Source organism: Choloepus didactylus, chromosome 16, assembly GCF_015220235.1.
Source record: "Choloepus didactylus isolate mChoDid1 chromosome 16, mChoDid1.pri, whole genome shotgun sequence".
Classification (NCBI taxonomy): Eukaryota; Metazoa; Chordata; class Mammalia; order Pilosa; family Megalonychidae; genus Choloepus; species Choloepus didactylus.
The window spans coordinates 85,250,854-85,270,547 of NC_051322.1; the positions used below are offsets into that span (position 1 = coordinate 85,250,854).

Below are 19,694 nucleotides of genomic sequence, written 5' to 3' on the forward strand. Positions count from 1 at the left end.
GCTACAGCCCTACATGATTTAACCAAACATGGAACCAACACCATTTCAATACAAGCCAGGATTGGAGATGTGGTTATCAGATAGGATTTGTGAATGTCATATTGTCTAATGGTTTTACCCCTTGCATGCTTCATGCCAAGCCAACAATTTTTGCAAGATCTGTATAACTGTAATCACTGGCAGTCTGGACTGGAGGGAATGGAACTGGGACAAATTGAAGGAAAATATTCTTGAAGGAAAATCATGGAAATTGTGGTCTGGAGTCAAGAAATCTCAGGCAAGGAGAATAGAGCAACCAATGCATATGGAAAGGGTCATTGTGCCCAAGAATTAGGAAGCAGGCTCTCTGCCTTGTGCTCAGGAACTGGGCTGCCACCTAAGATTCAGATTTGGGGAATCACATTCCACACAGATTGGGGAAACTGGCCACCACCTCACTATTTGGAGATGGCAGAGCATTGGCCCTGGAGAGGCAGATTTCATGCTGCACATTGATTTGGAAGAAAATGGGACCAGGTAGAAGGTGGTCTTCCCAATGTGTGGATATGTTTGAACACTCATCCTAGTATTTGGAGAAAAAGGGCTTCTGCATAAATCTTTGGAAAAGTTAGTGCTCCTGGTTTCTGAAGCCCCAAGGATACAACATTGTATAAGTGACTCAGAATTTGAATTCTAATGATATTTCCTGAGGGCTTTAGAAACTGTTTTGGTTCTGTGGACCCTGTTTTCCTTTCAGTTTTTCCCTTTGACAATAGGAACCTTTATGCTATGGGTGTTCCTCCTTTTTATATTGGCAGCAGATAACTTGTTCTAAGTTTCACAGGTCCACAGCTAGAGGGAATTTTGTTTAGGACATGACAACTCCTGTGACTGATTTTGATGGGATCTTGTACTTATTGTTACTGAAAGGATTTAAGTTTCTGTGATGCAATGGGATGAATGTACTTTATGTATGGAAAGGTCATGCTTTCTTGGTTCCAGGGTGTGGAATGTGCCAGTGTGGATATATTATGTCCCCCAGAGAAGCTATGTTTAATGCAATTTTGTGGGGCTGATGTATTAGTGTTGATTTAGTGGGAAATTTTGGATTTGTTTTTTTCCATGGAAATTTACCCACCAAAATCTAGGTGATAACATTGTTTAGATTATTTCCATGGAGATGTGTCCCCACCCATATAGCACAGGTCTTGAATGGCTTACTGGAGCCCTATAAGAGCTAAGAAAGTCTCAGTGCTGTAGCTGAGAGAGACATTTTAGAGACAGTCACTGAAAACAGATTTTGCTGATGCTTCAGAGATGTTAGCCCAGAGTTTGCCATGAGAAGCTAAGCCAAGAGACATTTTGGAGTATGCCATTTTGTAATGCAACCTGGGAGTGAGCAGGTGCCATCCACGTGACTCAGGGATAACAGAGTTTTCCCAGTGATAACAGCCTTTTTTCAGTGAATGTACCCCCTTGTTGATGCCCTTGCATGGATCCATTTTTAATTTTTGAACTGGAAATTTGTCACCAAATTAACCTCATTTATAAAAGCCAAGCCATTTCTGTTATTTGGCATAATGGCAGCATTAACAAACAGGAACAAAGAATTTGATTGTTTTTCTCTCCTAATTTAATTTGAATTCTGGTGACTATTGGGGAGAACATTTGCCCAGATGATTAGACCTCCCTTTTTTCATAAATTAAAATTTAGTCAGAAGATCATCATTTAATCTGACTTAGGTGTTTTTGGCAGACATTCTGAGGGTAAGTTAGGAGGTTATAACTTGATATTTCTCTGTATTTAAAATATATCCCTAGTGGCATAAATGAATCTTGCCAGATCTTAACATTCAGCATTTTAATTTTTCTGCATTTAGATCAGTAGGGGAGAGAGACCATAGATAGGTAGTTGGATGAAGGTATACATTGATAGATCATTTTCATACTGGCAAATTGAAGAGTTGCCTGAAGGAGTAATAGGATTGTAATAAAGTTGGAGAGGGAGGGCAAAGGTAACTTTATCATTGTTCATTAAAAGAATTTCTGAGGAATTTTCATTTAAACTAAAATTGAAAAGAGATGAGTGTAGTATGAGAAGGTATGCTTGTGGATTGAGGTGGAAATGGGTGAAAATAGTCTTCAGTGGAGACAATAGCAATGTTTAATTAGGCTTGGTGATTTCAAGAGGACATGTAAAAGATGAATCACTGAATGCCTATTGGAGAATTTAACAAAGATTAGAGACAGGGGGAGGAGTAATATTTATATTTTGGCTATTAGGAAGATAATATCTTGTGATACATTTCATTTTATGTGAACAGAATTAAGCAAGTAGCCATGATAGCTCTGAAATGGAATACAGAAAAGTGTTTTCTGGCTTTCAGTTTAGAAATATCAATGGAAGAAATTAATGAAATTGAATAAATGTGAGAACAGACCAGTACAGAACATCTAATGAGGAGAAAAGGGGGTTAGGATTTAGTTTCAACATGTTCTAATAGTGTTCTTGAAGGAGTTCTTTGCAGCAGACATGGAGAAGTGTCTAGAGTAGTTTGAATACAATCTGAGATGTGATAGAAAAGAAAGGAAAAGGAAGTCCTAACAGGATATTGTGGTCCATAATTGTTCCAAGTAAGTATTTATTTATGGGTAGATCATTAGTAATTAGTGAGGGACACCAGCCTTGCTTTTTGTGAGTCAAGAGTGAGAATGAATGTGAGGCCATGATGGGTGCACTTTCAGTTGTCAAGGGAAGAGCTTGGAGAGTTGGAACTTGAGAGAAAATGCATACACAGTAGATTTGCCTTGTTTCTATTTTTTTCAAAATGGAAGAGTAAAAAATGAGCCTAATGAGGACATTGTGAAGAGAGCAAGAGGTTTCTGATAAAGGCAATTTAATTTATAATCAATAATACAGTGCACAACAAAACCTGAGATTGTGATCAATTGGAGACATTGGCTTGGCCAGAGGTACCACCATGACTTTTCTATTTAATAGGAGAGATGGAGTAACTAATAATGTGTATGCATTCAGGGATATTTGAAAATATTATGGTATTATAGTGTAATTTCACAAATTACATTTCAATCTGCTTAGGAGGAGGTAATTTCATCTGTTAAAAATGAGGGTAAATGATAGAGTGCATGAGATTCACAAGGTATGGAGATGGTTTGGAGTAGTTATGGAGTATGCAGGAATGGTCTAATTAGCAAGACATAGTACAGTTCCCAGGTATATTTGAAAACCTCTAGAACTTGTGGAATCTAGTGCGTATTCCTGGATCAGTATCTTACTCATGTATTTGTAGAGGTCGTAGTCAGGATAATTACAGGTATTTGAAGTCATTGAATATTGAGGTTTTGGTTGGTAAATGTTTAAACAGTCATAGGGACATAATGTTTGCCTTGGTAGTATCTGTTGAAATTACAAACTCTGGAGTAAACTGGGCAGTAAAAAATGAGACCTAGCAAATGATGTTGTTTGAGAGGGGCCAGTGCAGTATACATTTCCATGTAGTATGAGAATCTGGAGATAGGGAGTATTTTGTGTGGAGAAACTAGGAGATCAGGGTTGTAGTCCCAGAGTGGGAACTCTGATGTTTGATGTGAGAGGGACATTCCATGTAAAAACCTGTGTGTGGATGTATAAAACTCAGGAATTTATGCTTGGGGAAAAGCAGAGAAAACTTCTAATTCTAGCTGTTGTAATTTTTCCACCATGTAATTTTGGTCATATATTAAAATTTTCTGAAATTTCTGAGTCTGTGGTCATGTAATTTGTTAACTTGGTAAATCATAAATGGAATTATTATGAAATTAAGTAAACAAATACAGATAAACACTCAATAGCATCACACATAATACATAGTTTATTCTCTTTTTCTCTGGCTTCTTGGATACAAATTGGTGAATTAAGCCTACCATTAGTTTATGACAAATTATCACCATTGTCCATGAATTACATTCTTAACAGTGTTTTAGGGAAAAATTTACTGGCTATGAAGATTAATGCTTTCACACACACATGCAAACAGATACACATGCAAACACACATACCATATATAAAGAGAGAAAGAGAAATGCAGGGGTGTTCCCACAAATGAAGATTAATATGGGGCAGTACTACAGCAACCATTTTATGAAATTATCAGATGGAGCAACTGGATATCCTGACAAACCCATTCATTCTGTATTTTCTAAACTTCCTCACTTCTGAGGACTGTGGGAGATGACATAAATTATGACCATGTGTTCCCCTTACTTCCTTATAAAGGAGATTTAAAGAATTGATTTGATATATGGACATCACTGATATCTCCAAATGAAGGTAGTATTTGAATTTATTAACCCTATCATGAAATCATTTTGAATTTGAATGGTAGATATTTGTTTCTTAAAAAAAAATTACTAAGATTTATTTCACATACCATACAATCATAGCAAAGTATATAATTAATTGATCACACTACCATAATATAGTTGTTTATTCATCACCCTGACCAATTTTTTAACATTTTCCTTGTACCAGAAAAAGTGAAAGCAAGAATATGTAAAACAAGAGTAAAAACAGAACACACAAATTGTCTCTCCCATTCTTCCTTTAGTTTTTTTGCCCCCATTTTCCTACTCATCCATCCATACACTGGACAGAGGGGATTGTGATCCACATGGCTTTCCCAATCACACTGTCACCCCCTCATAAGCTGCACTGTTATACACTCATCTTCAAGATTCAAGGTTTCCATGTTGTAATTTGATAGTTTCAGGTATTTTGTACTATTTGAATTCATTAAAACCTAAAAAGGGTTATCTACATTGTGCATAAGAGTCCCCACCAGAGTGACCTCAGCTGATTTTGGAATCTCTCCATCACTGAAACTTATTTCATTCATTTCACATCCCCCTTTTTGGCTCAAGATGTTTTCCATCTCACAATGCTGGGTCTAGATTCCTCCACAGGAGTCAAATTTCATGTTGCCAGGGAGATGTATACCCCTGGGTGTCAGATCCCACAAAGGGGGGAGGGCAGTGATTTCACCTGCCAAGTTGGCTTAGCTAGAGAGAGAGGGCCACATCTGAGCAACAAAGAGGAACTCAGGAAACCCTTAGGCACAGTTATAAGCAAGCCTAGCTTCTCCTTTGCAGTAAGTCTTCCCAAGGGCAAGTCCTGTAATAGAGTTCTTGGCACATCAAACTGCCAGTCCCCAATGTCTGTGAGCACATCAGCAATCTTTGAGGTGGGGAAAACCAACACCCCTGCATTCTCCCCCAGTTCCTCAGGGGGCTCTGCATATTTTTCATTTTTTTTTTAATTATCGATTAACTATATCAAAATATTTTTAAAACATGCAATATAAAAATATTTAAAACGAACCAAAACAAGGGAATAAGAAAAAGACAACTAATATAAATAACTACTTTACTTCCAACATGTTACTATTCTATCCCAAGAAAACATACAGGCTATAACCCAGCAAAGGAATAAAAAGAGAGATAACCTAAGATAGCAACAGTTCCATAAACTTGTTCCTACCATACCCACCAGAAATTAACAGTCTTTCCTGGGCATTCCTAGAATGTTAAATTTACCCAAAATAACTTATCTGTTCTTATTAGTTTATCATTCCCCCTATACTAATTGCTCTCTATCATTAGGTCCCCTACATTCTACATTATAAACCATTTGTTTAATATTTCTCAATGTTCACATTAGTGGTAGCATATAATATTTCTCTTTCTGTGACTGGTTTATTTCACTCAGCATTATGTCTTCAAGGTTCATCCATGTAGTCATATGATTCATGACATTGTTCTTTCTTACTGCCATGGGGTATTCCATCATGTGCATATATCACATTTTATTCATCCACTCATCTGTTGAAGGACATTTGGGTTGTTTCCATCTCTTGGCAATTGTGAATAATGCTGCTATGAACATTGGCTTGAGATATCTGTTCATGTCACTGCTTCCAGATCTTGCAGGTATATACCGAGAAGTGCAATTGCTGGATTGAAGGGTAACTTGATATCTAGTTTTCTGAGGAACTGGCAGAGTGTTTTCCAGAGTAGCTGAAACATTATACAGTCCCACAAACAATGAATAAGAGTTCCAATTTCTCCACATTCTCTCCAGCATTTGTAGTTACCTGTTTGTTTAATGGCAGCCCTTCCAATTGTGTGTGAGATGGTATCTCATTGTGGTCTTAATTTGCATCTCTTTGATAGCTGGTGAACCTGAACATTTTTTCATGTGTATCTTTTTTTCCACCCTTTCACTTTCAAATTCTTTGTGTCCCCATGCCTAAGATGAGTCTCTTGCATGCAACATATTTATGGTTCATATTTTTTTTATCAATTCTGCCAATCTGTATCTTTTAATTGGGGAGTTTAATCCATTTACATTCAACATTATTACTGTGAAGACATTTCTTTAATCAGCCATCCTCTCCTCTGGCTTATGTTGTCAGATATATTTTTCCCTCTCACACTTAATGTACCCATAATGAATCTCTTTATACTGAAACTTTCTCTGTATCTTGCTCTCCTTTCTTTGTTTCTCTGTCAGTATTGTATTAAGTAGGGCAGGTCTCTTGTTAGCAAATTCCCTTAGCATTTGTTTGTTTGTCAAAAAGTTTAAGCTCTCCCTCAAATTTGAAGGAGAGCTTTTCTGGGTAAAGAATTTTTGGTTGGCAATTTTTCTCTCTCAGAATTTTAAATATGTCATGCCATTGCCTTCTCACCTCCATGGTGCCCACTGAGTGGTCACTACTTAGTCTTATGCTGTTTCCTTTGTAAATGGTGAATTGCTTTTCTCTTGCTGCTTTCAGAACTTGCTCTTCTTCAGTAGTTAACAATCTGATCAGAATATGTCTGGGAGTGGGTTTATTTGGATTTATTCTATTTGGAGTTTGCTGGGCATTTATGATTTGTGTATTTATGTTGTTTAGGAGGTTTGGGAAGTTTACCCCCAAAATTTCTTTGACTACTCTTTCCAGACCTTTACCCTTCTCTTCCCCTTCTGGAAAACCAGTGACTCATATTTGGATGTTTTATGTTATCTATCATATCCCTGAGGTCCACTTCAATTTTTTCAAAATTTTCCCCATTCTTTCTTTTGTTCTTTCTCTTTCCATTCTCTCTTCTTTGAGGTCACTGATTTGATGTTCAGCTTCATCTAGTCTTGTGCTGTGAGTATCCAGAATCTTTTTAATTTGGTCAACAATTTCTTTTATTTACATGTGATTGACTATTTTATTATTTACTCTTGAAATTTCTTCTTTATGCTCTTCTAGGGTCTTCTTCATGTCCTTTATATCCTGTCCCATGCTCTCATTGTTTGTCTTTAGTTCTTTGTTAATTACTCCAAGTAATGTTTTTCCTCTGATCTTTTGATTTGGATGTTTGGGTTTGGGTTATCCATATCATCTGCTTTATATGCTTTAATATTTTCTGTTGTTTTTTGGCCTCTTGGCATTTGCTTAACTTGATTGGGTTATTTTAGGATATGTAGACTTATACAAACACTTATCCCTAATTTATAAGATCTACATGTTAGTGGCATAGACTTTCTCTAACTAGCTTGTGACATTCATGAGCCACCTATTCCCCTCAAGCCAGTCTTCCCCAACCTTGTCTTTGTGGTGAGTGGGGTCTGAATCTTATGGGAGTCCAATTGGTGCACCAAGTATGCATGTGTACTTGTTGCTGCCCACCCTGAATGTGGGACATGTGTCTGAGTGGTTAGGGAGGGAGGGCAGCTTTAATAATCAAACCTCCCAAGTGTTTTTTTTTTTTTTTTTTTTTTTTGAGATTTAAAGCTGTTGTGAGTCTAAACCTTCAGTTGAGTCTCACCACAGTCTGTCTCTGCCACTGACCCAGAAGTCCTTAGTATTGGTGTATGGTCCCTGGCACTTCTGAGTGGGTCCCTCTTCCAAGCCATGCCCCCCCACCTCCAGGGCCTCTGCTGAGGGAAGATTGTGCTATATCAAAAGTGAGCATAATCCCCCAAGGGAAGTCCTGGGCCACAGAGCCACATACATGTTTTCCCAGCCAGCTGAAAGGATGGATCTATGTGGCATGTTAATTTCTTCCTTTTTGCACACCTCTGCCTTCCTAGCTCTGAGACAAATAGCTGTGGGTGTGCAAAACGCTATCATCCATACCAGATATTGTGCCATGTGCACATGCTGCTTGAAATACTTCCCATTGTGCCAGATTGTTTGGAGCAGCTCTGGGCTGTGGTGCTGGCCAGATGACCAGATGGCTGTATGGGTTGTGATTAATTTCCCCTTTTTGCTAAACCTCTGCCTTCCTAGCTTTAAGATAACTAGCAGTGGGTCCTGAAAAGCTATTGTCCAACCAGATATTGATGCATGCCCACAGGTTGTGGGGATGCAGTTCCTGCCATGCTTCACTGTGCAGTTCTTTCTGCCATATCTGCAGCTACTTTTGGGTTTTAAAATTAGTCCAACTACAAATGCCAACCACAGTTTCATGAGACCGCAGCATGGCTGCTGGTTATCCAGCAGTCTCACTCACTTGTTTCAGAATGCAGATTCCCAGTTTTACCAAGTGCGTGGTCCCTGTGGATTTAGAAGACCTTGTCCAGCTGGTGCATCACTGAAACTGCTGTTCTGGGTCACTTTCTGTCTTTTCTCTAGTATTTTTCATGGAGTTGTTTTTGCCCTTTTTCTCCTAACTGCCGTCTTCCAGAAGCCTCCCTGGATTGGCTTTTATAAATGGAATTCATTAGGTTACAAATTTGCAGTTCTAAGGCCACCAAAGTGTCCAAACTAAAGCATCTAAAACAGGATACCTTCACCAAAGAATGGTGGATGGTATCCAGAACACCTCTGTCAGCTAGAAAGGCACATGGCTGGAGTCTGCTCTTCCTTTGCACCTTGGTTCTGGTTTCAAAATAGCTGTCTCCAAAATGTCTCTGGGCTTCTGTCTCTCATAGTTTTTCTCTCTCCTCTCCTGTGCTTCCTTGCTTGCTCTTCCAGGGCATTTCTCTCTAGGCATCTGGGGTTGCTGTCTTAGCATCTTTGGTACTAACTCTATGCTTCATCTCTCATTTTAGCATCTTCAAATATACATTTATTTGCATCTCCAGCAACTCAGGTTTCTGGGTCTGTGTGGGATCTCAGCTATCTAAAGGACTCTGGTGATCTAATTAAGACCTACCCTGAATAGACGTGATCACACCTCCTGGGAAAAAAAAAAAAAAACAGTCAAAAATCTCACCCAAAAAGACTGAATTAAAGACTGTGGCTCTTCTGGGGGTCCAAAACAGTTTCAGTCTTGCACACTATCCAAATCCACTAGAGAAAGTTCTGAAAATCAGTGTCAAGGGGGTTGAGAGAGTGGTCTTTCCAGAACCCTAAGGAGTTTAACTAACATGATTTACAGCAAGTGCATACAAAAGGCCAGGGAAGGTTAGAGCAGGAATAGAGTGAGGGTCCAGAGGGCATGGATGGGTCTTGGAAGACCTATGTTAGAGCATAAATGAAAAATTCATAAATCTGAGATTTGCACAATATATATGTGCATGAGAAGACCAAAATCCACATGCAGTAGGAGTTAGAGATACCTATTTTTTTACTATTCTAATTTGCATTTATTTCATTAATAAAGCTAAATTTTTTTTCCACTTCCCATTTGTATTTTTTCTATTAACCCTTTCTTTATTTCATTATCCCATTTTTCTATTACTGATTATCATTTTTCCCTAATTGATTTAAAAGAACACTTTAGGCCTCTGTTGCATCTTCTGTCACCTCCTCCACCAGCTCCATTCACTGCTGTGTGGGGAGAGTGAGGCAGGGCTGCTGGGGCCACCATGGAGCCTGACTCAGTGAATGAGGACAAGACAATAGAGTTCATGTTGCCAGAGTGTATTTTTGGCATTTTGTTGAAGAAAGCTGGATACCATAAACAGAAAGAATCTTGGAAGATGCTTGACTGCTGTCTTTTCTCAGACTAGTCTGAAAGAATACACACATTCATTCTGGATTTGTGGATCTGAAATACAAAATATTTTCCAGATAATTAATGGAACATCATCTGTGATCATCTCTAGAAAGAGGCCATCAGATGGAAACTATCAGAAAGAAAAAAGACTCATGTATTAAATATTTTTACCAGTGCTCTGAATCAGATCAAGTGGAATTTGTGGAACCTTTTATTTCATGAATGTGTCACTATCAGCATGGACATATTAACTCTTACCTGAGAACCATGTTGCAGCAGGACTTTATTACTGCTTTACAAGAGCAAGGCTTAGATCACATAGCAGAAAACATTCTTTCCTACCTGGATTTCAGGTCTCTGTGTGCGGCAGTGCTGGTTTGTAAAGAATGGCAATGAGTTATCTCAGAAGGAATGCTTTCGAAGAAGATGATTGAATGAATTGCATGCACAGACCCTCTATGGAAGGGATTTTCAGAAAAAAAGAGGGTGGGATCAGTACCTGTTTAACAACAGACTCACAGATGGCCCTCCAAATTCATTTTGTAGGTCATTATACCCAAAGATTATCCAGGATATAGAGACTACAGAATCTAATTGGTGGTGTGGATGACACAACTTGCAGAGGATTCAGGGCCACTCTGAAAATAGTGAAGGTGTCTACTGTTTACAGTATGGTGATGAAAAAATTATCAGTGGCCTATGAGATAATTCTATTAAGATTTGGGATAAAACCAGCTTGGAATGTTTGAAAATGTTAATGGGACACTGTCCTTTGTCTCCAGTGTGATGAACATGTCATTGTAACTGGCTCTTCAGTCTCTATAGTAAGAGTCTGAGATGTGAACACAGGTGAAGTTCTGAATACACTGATCCACCACAGTGAGGCTGTATTGCACTTACACTTTAGCAATGGACTCATGGTGACCTGTTCCAAGGACCACTCCATCACCATGTGGGACATGGCTTCTGCCACTGATATCAGTTTATGCCACACTACTGTCAATGTGGTAGACTTTGATGATAAGTAATCATGTGTGCCTCTGGTGACCGAACCATCAAAGTGTGAGGCATGAGTACCTGTGAATTTATACTCTGAATGGGCACAAGTGAGGCATTGCCTACCTCCTGTCCAGGGATCAGCTAGTTGTTAGTGGATCATCAGATAATATCATTAGGCTATGGGATATTGAATGTAGCACCTGTGTAAGAGTCCTGAAGGGACATTAAGAATTGGTCCATTGCATCCACTTTGATAACAGGAGGATTGTCAGCAGGGCATATAGTGGGAAAATTAAAGTTTGGAACTTGCAAGCTGCTCTTGACCCCTGCAGACCAGCAAGCACTTTGTGTTTGTGCATGTTGGTGGATCATTCTGGTCATGTGTTTCAGCTGCAGTTTGATGAGTTTCAAATCATCAGCAGCTCCCATGATACTATTTTGATTTGGGATTTCTTAAATGTGCCTCCCAGTGCCCAGAATGAGATGCAATCTCCCTCCAAAACATGCACTTACACCTCCAGATAACAGCCTGCACTTTTACCACTTCAGGGATTCCTAGTCTTCTTACTGGCTACATTGCTACCAAACACCTAAGGGAGTTCATTTGCAGCTGAGCTAAGAAGATGTAATTGGTTCTAGATGCTGGGTAGATGCAAAGCAGCCTAACTCTTCAAGTGAGATACCTCTTTTTGAATGATGGAGAGATTAAGGCTTTGAGCACATGGGATAATCAACACATGAAAGACAATGATTTTTATGTTATTATTTATAAGACACCTGTAGTCACATTTTCATTATTAGCAACATAATACATAGCCTTCTTATATATGAGTTTAGGAGATGAGGGCCTTCCCCTGTTTCTCTTAGAGTAGACTACATGTTTCTGTTGGTTGAACTGGGGGGGTGGTATTTCCAGGTGAAGGATTGGGTATATGTGATAGGACAAGTTTTGATTCTCATGGCTTCTTGCTCCATCCTCAGCTTGGATGCTTAGTGCTTGGACTGTCTGAGAGTGAAAACCCAGAGGAAGTTAGTTGGTGGCAGAACTACTGGCAATGAAACCAGTGGTGAGTAGGGAATTGCTATTTCTACTGAAATTTAAACCTTTCTAAGATATGCAGATTTCCTGTACTGGTCTGACACATTCTAAGTACACTCATAGGATACTCACATATTTGAGATCCACTTGTGTATACCCAGGACTCTGCTATAATTATAGTGAGTGAAGGAGTGGGTAAGAAATAATCTTCTGTCTCCCATTTACACTAATTTATCAAGTCTCTATTAAAGCTGTGTATTCACAGAAGAGATATGAGAAGATTTATTTTCTTCATGCATCCTATGGCCTCAGTGTAGAAGTAATTCATTCATTCACTATTTTAGTGGTAGTGCCTTTCCTAGGATTGTAGTGAACACAAGGGATAGAGATGAGAAATTGCACAACTTAGTCCAATAGAGAGGCAGATGGTTCATCAGGTGAGTTCAATGAGTCTAGTGTTATGAATGCTGGGGTCAGGGCTATGCCATGTTCAGGAGAGCATAAGAAAGAGGACAGTAAAGGTAATGAAAAGGAATGTATTTATTTTGTCCAATACTTTTTACAGTTTTGAGAGAATATTTTCACATTTTGAAACGATGTTTGAAATTCTCATTACTATCTTGTCCCCAGTTAACCATTTTCTTTCTTTTAAAAAACATGTGTACAACTTTCTAAGTGGAAACAATGAACAGGTAATATTGTTTCCTTATTTTCAGCTGCACACAGAGGAGGGGTATTGTATGTATAGTAAAATATTAGGACCAGTGAAAATACTTGAAGAACTATAAAGAGAACAGAACAAATAACAAGTCTATTTGTCACTGAACAGAATCAAGATGAGCATACAAGAAACACAATGTAAGTTCCAATTTGGAGGTCCAGGTAATTATTGAGTATGGGAGGACTTCTACCATAGGAAGAGTCACCCTAGGACTGTACTTTAGTATAGTAGTCCTAGGGGGCCCTGGTTTGTCCTACTAAACAGCTTAACCTCATATCTCATAATAAAAACCAGTTTTTTTAGAGGTGAAAGAGGAAAAATAATGTTCTGAAGTTCTGTATAAAGACTGTACACTTCTGAAGAATTATGTACTTTGCTTCAGTTATATCTTCCATTTTAATGAATAATAGATTTATCACTTTTACTTAACAAGTGTTGATTACAGAGGTATCATCAGCTCATTGGACTTTTCAAAACTTGTTGCATTTTGTTAAACCATTTCCTAGACAGAGAAACTGAGGTCATTGCAGTTGATCGAATTGGTGAAGTTGGATTTTAAATTTATATCTTATTGCACATCAGGTATTACATAATTGGGGAGTGCAAGAATAATATGTGAAAAAGTAGTTGATTACTCCAAAACCCTAGGGAGAGAGGGTTGCCATGTGGAGCCAGTGAGAAACATGAACAGCCCTGGTTCTGTGTGGGCAGCACACAGCTGAGCAAAAGGGACCCTTGGTATTGTGCTTTTAATATGGGCCAAAAGTGTAAGTTAGTAGATTTTCCACAGGAGTCAGTGATTGGTTAGTTTAAAGCAAAAACCTGTGAAAATGGAAGGGTACTCAAGAACCCAGGTTTGTGGGGATGATTACGTTACAAAACTGGAATCCCAAACACAGTTTGAGCATTTTGTACACAACCACCACCCTTCCTCAGGGTTCTCATTTCATCCAAGATACTCTGGATATTGGTAGGGATGGAATTGACTGAACCAAAATGCCTATGTCATTTTAGGAATCAGTGACCTTCAGTGATGTAGCTATCAACTTTACCAAGGAAGAGTGGGCCATGCTGGACACAAACCAGAGAAAGATGTTCAGAGATGTTATGCTGGAGAATATCAATCATCTGGTGTTCATGGGTGAGTTTTTCAAAATATTCTATCTATATACAGCTATCTATCTATTCATCCATCCATCCATTTAATCTAGCATCAAGTTGTTCAAGTATCTAGACAATGGCCCCGTGTGCCACACTGATCTCTACTCTGATTCTTTCATATCTCTTATGGGTACTTAAAAGAAACTTTGTGTTTTTGTTTATTCCTCATGTCTTATTTGTCCCATCAGTGGCATGTGATTTTCTGCTCTAAAATTTCAGGTCTTTCTTGCTGCTCAATCTCCAACATTAATAACAATGTGAGAATGCAATAAATTTTATTTCAATGGACAAAATAAATATTCTCTAGGTAATTATTTTCCACTAGGGACTTAGGGACTGTAGTGAAGTTTTGGCACGCAGAAGGCATACTATTTTCCACATAGAACATAGATTGTTTTGGTTGAGCTTATGTTTATTGGATGCTTTTATAAAATATACTTCAACCATTTTGGAATTATAATTTCTCCTGGTATGAAAATATTGAGGATACTGTAGTCCAGGAATTTAGGTATGGGCATCAATATATCCTTAGCATTTTTGACTGAAGGTCAAGAATTATCATTTGCAGGAAAAGGATTTTCAATATACTGTTTTTAAATTATAGTTCCTTGTGCTGTTCATAAGAGCTTACCTACTATTCCTCATACTCTGCCCTGGACTTGATGATCATGAACTTATATCACTATAGATCTCAAAATCTATGCTTTTCTTTCTCATACATAGGATATCAGGTCTGCATATCAGAAGTGCTTTCACAGTCAGAACAAGGAGAACTGTGGAGAGAAGGATTAAGGTTTCTCCAAGTATGGAGTCCAGGTGAGTTCTAAGACTGTGCTTCACTATGAGGAGGAGCATTGTCACTGAATAAGCAGGTCCTTAGAAGTATCAACAGAAGATTTCCTGAAGTGAATGATATTCTCTGAAATGTAGGCTATGAATTTGGTGGAAATCTCCTCAAATGTGTAATTTTTCCATATGTGTATCAATTTCTATTCAAGAATCCATCTGTGATTGTATTTCACTTAGGGAAAGGATATTTACTTACAGGAGCTAAACTTTCACATAATGGCCTGTGTTCTGGTCTTCCTGTTTGAGGATTTTCCCTCTCTTTACCACTGAATTTTGCATCTTCTTATCTTATTTTCCCTTACTTTAATGCTGAGCATATTTTATTTGTCAATTTCCAGAAAAGTGTTGCTACCTCCTAAAGGACACCTTACTTTTACATTGTTATCCAATCTAAATGACAATATTTAAAAAGTAATCGCATGATAATTGAGGGTTTTCAAATATTTCATTCTGCTTCTGCCACTCTATAATGCATTTAAAATTGTTCCAGGCAGGGAAAATGACCATAAAAAAGAAGAAGTGATAACCATGCAACATATCTCTAAGGACACATCTACCAACCAGACAAAGGTAAGTTTCATATTGTGAGCATTTGTCTCCTAATTAGAGAGATAGGATTGAATAATTTAGGAGATCATCACAATCACCTGAGTAAATATAGATGGTATTATACTCTCTCCCATCAAAAAGTTGTGGATAGTTTCAATTAAGCAAAAAATTAACCTGAGTTCAAAACCATAACCTGAAGTCTTATAAAAGGATAATTGCATAAACATTATTCATATACCTATTCTTTGAAACATAATGAAGTTTTCAAAATTAATTAACTCTGCAGTTGAGATGATACAAAAGAGAAAATCTGTGCATACAAGAATGTAGTAATCTGTGTACATGGAACTATCATAATGAAGAATAACTGGAAACTGAATAGACTAGAGAATTATGTTAATAAATATATGTGAACATGTCATTAACTGTCTCTCTTGTCATTTGTACCAGCAGATTTCTCACACTGAAGAGGGTCCCCTGGAAAGTAATGATTTGGGAGAATATTTCACTCACTCCACAATGACTGACATGGGAAAGACACCCAATGTAAACAAACAGTTTCAAAGAGTTCTCAATTATCATTCATTCCTTCATCAAAATAAGAAAATTCAAACTGGATGTAAGTCATATAACTGTCATCTATGTGGAAAAGTCTTCAGAAGTAGTTTTGGCCTTAGACAACCTGAGAAAATACACACCAGAGAAAAGCCATATGGCTACCATCTATCTGGGAAAGATTTTGCTGGTAGTTCTACCCTCAGACAACATGAAAGAATTCACACTGTGGAGTATCCATATGTTTGCCATCTATGTGGGAATTCCTTCAGTCAAAGTTTTAACCTTAGGCAACATGAAAGAATTCACAATGTGGAGAAACTATATGCCTCCCATGGATGTGGGAAAGATTTCACAGATAGTACCAGCCTCAGACAACATGAGAGAACTCATACTGAAGTAAAAGCATATGTCTGCCATGTATGTGGGAAAGACTTCACTGATAGTTCCACACACAGAGAGCATGAGAGAACTAACACTGGGGAGAAACCATATGTCTGCAATATGTGTGGGAAATCCTTCATTCAATCTGGTATCCTTAGGCAACATGAAAGAATTCACACTGGAGAGAAACCCAATATCTGCAATATATGTGGGAAATCCTTCAGTCATTGTGGTACCCTTAGACAACATGAAAGAATTCACACTGGGGAGAAACCATATGTCTGCAGCATGTGTGGGAAATCCTTCAGTCATTCTGGTAACCTTAGGAAACATGAAAGAATTCACACTGGAGAGAAACCATATGTCTGCAATATATGTGGGAAATCCTTCAGTCATTGTGGTAACCTTAGGCAACATGAAAGAACTCACACTGGAGAGAAACCCAATATCTGTAATATATGTGGGAAATCCTTCAGTCTTTTTGGTACCCTTAGGCAGCATGAAAGAATTCACACTGGAGAGAAACCCAATGTCTGCAATATATGTGGGAAATCCTTCAGTCGTTCTGGTAACCTTAGGCAACATGAAAGAATTCACACTGGAGAGAAACCCAATATCTGCTATATATGTGGGAAATCCTTCAGTCATTGTGGTAACCTTAGGCAACATGAAAGAATTCACACTGGAGAGAAACCCAATGTCTGCAATATATGTGGAAAATCCTTCAGTCATTGTGGTACCTTTAGGCAACATGAGAAAACTCACACTAGGGGGAAACCATAAGTTGGCCAACCATGTGGGAAATCCTTCCATCTACGTGGAAAACTTAGGCAACATGAGAGAGCTCACACGGGAGAAACTATAAGTCTGCCATCCATGTGGGAAATCCTTCCATTTATGTGGTAAACCTAGGTTACATGAAAGAACTCACACTGAGAAGAAACTATACACCTGCCATGTATGTGGGAAATGCTTCACTGATAGTCTCAGATGACACAAGGTAATTAACACTGGGGAGAAAACATTTCTCCCATCTACACAGGAAAACCTTTAGACATTATTTGGCTATTGGACATCAGAGAGGTCATTAAATATGTTTTGCTTATGGAAGAGTCTTCAGCCACAGCTCTAATATTTAAAATTAAAGAATTCACACAGGAGTGTAATAAATATCTCTCAATGTAATAAATGAGTAAATGCTTTTATTTACAATCTATCTTTAAATAACATGATTTTACTCCTTTAGGATGAACTCAAAGTCTGTAATTACCTATAATAAATTTCGATTTAGCTCCATCCTTTGATATACAAGTAAAGCTCAGAGTAGGAATAACTCCTAAACCATAAAAATGGACAAAAATATCCTTGCTAGGAGGAGAATATTCTGGGAGAACAAGATATACTATTTGATGGAGTGGCTACTCAGTGAAAAAATGTGAGAAATTTTTTACTTAGAAAGCAATGTGTAGAACACATGAAGTTTCACATTGCATAATACATTCTATGTATATATAGAATGAAGAAAAGTCTGGTGTTCTCAATTTACCCATCAATGTTAAATTTCTCATACTGAGGAAATGTCCACGCTAAAATCAAGGTGAAAAAGTGTTCAGCTGGAGTTCACACCAGGAATATCAGATTGGGAAAGGTAACTATCAAGAATTCTTTACAACAAAATTCAGACATGAATTCAGAGTTTTTCCTTTTGACATATTAATGAAAAATAAAATGTAGGATTGTGAGGTGATCTGGAACTGCCGAATGCAGACTTTTGTAATGAGTTGTAGGCAGGGAAATCAGAGTTCTTTTCAACAGATTAGCACATACACATATTTATGAGGTAAAAACTGGCTGAAATTTCTAGTTTTCAACTTCTATTTTTTCATACAACTCTGAACATAATTATGATGACTAGGTTAAATCAGAAAATATCTTTAAATGTTAACTGACAAATGTACAACCAAACATGATGTGTCATAATTCTTTTGTTTTTATTATTAACTATAGTCCATAGTTTTTATTAAGGTTCACTGTTTGTATTATTCAATTCTATGGTTGCTTTTCAAAAAAGATTTTTTTAGTAGTATATATATAACCTGACATTTCCCCTTTTAACCACATTTAAATATATAGTTCAGTGCTGTTAATTACGTCTACAATGTTGTGCTACCATCACCACCATCTATTACCAAAACTTTTCCATCACCCCAAATAGAAGCTCTGTACAATTTAAGCATTAACCCCCCATTCCCAACCCCCATCCTGGCCCCTGATAGCTGTGTTCTTATTTCTGATTCTAAGAATTTGCTTATTCTAATTATTTCATATCAGTGAGATTATTTAAGATTTGTCCTTTTTTGTCTGGCTTATTTCACTCAACCTACTGTCTTCAAGATTCATCCATGTTGTCACATGTATCGATCATCATTCCTTTACACAGCTGAATAACATTCCATTGTATTACATGCCACATTTTGTTTATCCATTCATCAGTTGATGGACACTTGGGTTGCTTCCATCTTTTGGCAATTGTGAATAATGCCACTAATGAACATCAGTGTGAAAATATCTGTTTGAGTTGTCGCTTTCAATTTTTTTGGGCATACATATATATATACCTAGAAGGGGGGTTGCTGGGTCATATGGTACTTCTATACTTCCTGTCTTAGGAACCACCAAATTGTTTACCTCAGCAGCTGCACCATTTTACATTCCCAGCAACAATGAATGAGTGTTCCTATATCTCCACACCCTCTCCAACACTTGTGTTCTGGTTTGCTAATGCTGCCATTATGCAAAATACCAGAAGTGGATTGACTTTTATAAAAGGGGTTTATTTGGTTACAAATTTACAGTCCAAAGGCCATGAAAATGTCCAAATTAAGGCATCAACCCAAGTATACCTTCACTGAAGAAAGGCCAATGGTGTCCAGAACACCTCTGTCAGCTCGGAAGGCACATGGCTAGCATCTGCTGGTCCTTTGCTCACTGGTTGTGTTTCAAAATGGCTTTCTCCAAAATGTTGCTCTTGGGGCATTTTGTCTTAGCTTCTCTCTCACAGCGCCTGTGCACCTTTGTTTCTTTCCCCTAGGGTGTTTCTCTCTAAGCGTCTGGGGGTCCTCTCTTAGCTTCTCCGTTGCAAACTCTTAGCTTAGCATCTCCAGACTTCCTTCTGTCTGCATCTCCAACAACTCTAAGCATCAGCATCAGCCTTACCTTCTTGCCAAAATGTCCCTGTCCCTCTCAGCTGCTCTTTCTGTCTGTGGACTGTTACAGGACTCCAGACCCATGGTGAATGGGCAGGGTCCATAACTCCATGGAAATAATTTAATCAAAGATCTCCCCCACAGTTGATTGAGTCACATCTCCATGGAAACATTAAATCAAGTCATCACGCCCTAATCAGAAAGATTACTCAGTCTGCCCCCACAAGATTGCATTAAGGAACATGGCATTTTGGGGGACATAATACATCCAAACCAGCAC

At 38.0% G+C, this 19,694-nt stretch overlaps 1 pseudogene; it reads left to right on the top strand.

Annotated features, from left to right (window-relative positions):
- The first annotated feature begins 9,800 nt into the window (after window positions 1-9,800).
- LOC119511755 lies at window positions 9,801-11,570 on the top strand (annotated as a pseudogene).
- The last annotated feature ends 8,124 nt before the right edge of the window (window positions 11,571-19,694 follow it).